General features: G+C 30.2%; 1 long non-coding RNA gene across 1 annotated transcript; it reads left to right on the top strand.

Moving 5' to 3' along the window:
- Positions 1-1,014: 1,014 nt before the first annotated feature.
- LOC149166283 (uncharacterized) lies at positions 1,015-1,887 on the top strand. Its single transcript, XR_016260411.1, has 2 exons — positions 1,015-1,515; positions 1,610-1,887. It is a non-coding gene; the product is annotated as an uncharacterized LOC149166283 (long non-coding RNA).
- Positions 1,888-2,512: the final 625 nt, after the last annotated feature.

Raw genomic sequence — 2,512 nt, 5'->3', positions numbered from 1 at the left:
TTTTTAAAAATTGAGAAAACTTATCATATCAATTTAATTCAATATTATATTTTATGGGTCACAATTTTACACAGTAAATTTTTCACTAGAATTTGTGGAAAAATTCTCAATAAATTTAATGTTGTAATTATTTTAATCTTTTTTAATGGAGGAAATGAACTTAGCACTATCAAACATTTATTGGGTATCAAAATCAATATCCTTAAACTTGATAACTTTAACCAAAATTTCCAAAATTATTACTAGATTTTCTCAAAATCTAATTTTAATTATTTTCAAAAAAAAAAACTTTAGACATTAAAAATTAAAAATATTTAATTTCTTATAAATAATAATCATTTTATTTTTTTTTAAGTATATAATTAAATATTAAATCTATAAAAAATAATTCTATTATATTTAATTTAAAACTTTTAACCTATTATTTTTTATGTTTTTTTCTTAAATTTAAAACTCGAAAATTTTTAATTTTTAATATAAAATAAAATGATAATATAATAGTTATAAAATCACTAATCAATATTTTAATCATACAAATTAACATCTCATAATTTCATCCCCGGCTCTCTCACATGTTTAATACATTACAAACAATCTGACATGTACAATACAAACAGTCCCAACAATTTTGAAGTTTGTGTAGAGTATTTCAAGTTTACTATTATTTAGTGGAGTAGTCTAGGATAATAGTGGAGTAGCTAGAGAGGTTGAGGAATTGTTCGATGGTTAAAAATGACGGGAATTTGAATAAAAAAAATTCAAGAAATTTTATAGAAGCAATGTTTTAATCATATTTTTATAGTAAAAATAAATTCAGCACCATTAAAAAGTCCTAAAACACCTAAAATTATGACTTGAATTCACAAAAATCTTTTTTAAAAATATAACTGAAATTTCCGTAACTTTCCAAACAAAAAAACTTAATAATTAAACTATTAGCCTTATTTATTTAGTGACACAGGTGTTCCTCCCACAGCCCTATATTCTCTCATTCCTCATATACCTACCCCAACACACAGATAATACCTCAACACAGAGATAACACCTAACATTCTTCAAACTCCCGAAAGAATTTCACAGTGAGTGTACAAATTACCGTCGGGGTTTTATTATTCTTTATAAACTCCCGAGTTTCTCATTTTTTGTAACTATAATCTGTGGTTTGGTCAGTATAGATTGTTTGAATCTCTGAAGAAATATGGGAGAACGAGCCAGATTTTTTTGGGTTATTATAATATGTTTCATTTCGCTGGTTTTGTATTTAGATTTTGTTAATGGGGCCGGATCTCTGGCGCCTCAGCCTTCTCCTCCTTCATGCAGCCCTGTGTTTCTGCCCAACTGTGTTGGGTCTCCGAAGGACCACCCTTCAGATAAATGCTGTGCATCTCTGAGAAGCATTGCAGACGATAAATGCTTCTGCTCGCGTCTGCGATCTGGTGTGGTGGATGCCTCTACTTACATCCCCATCGCCCAAGCTTGTGGTATACCTGTCAATGTTACTGCCAAATGCAAATGGTACGTCACTAGCTAAGATTTGATTAGTCAATTTTTTGTTCTTGGTATCATATTCATGATTAATGAAGTGCCCAACTGGCGAATTTGAATGCAGACAAAACTATTAGCCCGAGCACGGGGACATTAATGCAGAAAGAAAGGGCCAGTATAATGAAATGTGTATGTAAATATTCGCATTTTGGAGAGAAGTGCAGCGTTGTTGTTAGGTTTGAACAGTAAGGATTGTAAAGGCAAAGACGACAGAAAATGAGATGTACTCTACCGCTGGGATCTATCGTTTATGAATAAGCGGCTGTATATATGTTGTAAAGGCCAAACGTTGCCCTAATATGTAAAAAACTTACTGCTATAAAATGTTGCCTAATTGATCTACTTCTGGTACTGTTTTGTTTTCCTTTTGCAGTAGGAAATATAAAGAGGAAACCTCCTCAAGGTGGTGTTATCGAAACCTGTAACAGGTATGTAACTGGTATCATGTATCATGTTGTATGTAACAGGTATTATGTTGTAGTGGGATAGTTTAATTTAATTTGAGAAACTTATTTTACAACCCTGTATGATGTATAAGGGTGTCAGCCATTAAAGTTGAATAAGCTGTTTGAAATTTTGCTTATTTTTTAAGTCAATATTTTTTTTTAAAACCAAAAAAAAATTAAATAACTATACAAAACATTTGAATAATATCTACTTATCAAAAAGAATTAAGAATTTGCACTTCAAAAAATTAAATACAAAACAAACATTTACATAATGTCTGCTCATACAAAAATTGGCAGATGGAAAAAAATTTAAACCCTTAGGCTCATGATAAATCCCCTCCCACTGAGGAAAGTGTAGAGATCCAATTGTTTTATTCATATTGAATGGGGCTTGTCTAGACAGACTACAATTTTATCTAATTGGAATCCCACAATTTTCTGTAAAATAATCTCAAACTTTGAGTGAGAGTGCTTAAATAGGTTTTTAATATCAACCCCTCAAAAATTCCTGCAGTACT

This window comes from Pinus tabuliformis, chromosome 5_1, assembly GCF_031772625.1.
Source record: "Pinus tabuliformis cultivar Carrire ecotype Pingquan chromosome 5_1, CPIR1, whole genome shotgun sequence".
Lineage (NCBI taxonomy): Eukaryota > Viridiplantae > Streptophyta > Pinopsida > Pinales > Pinaceae > Pinus > Pinus tabuliformis.
This window is presented reverse-complemented; position numbering and strand designations above follow the sequence as displayed.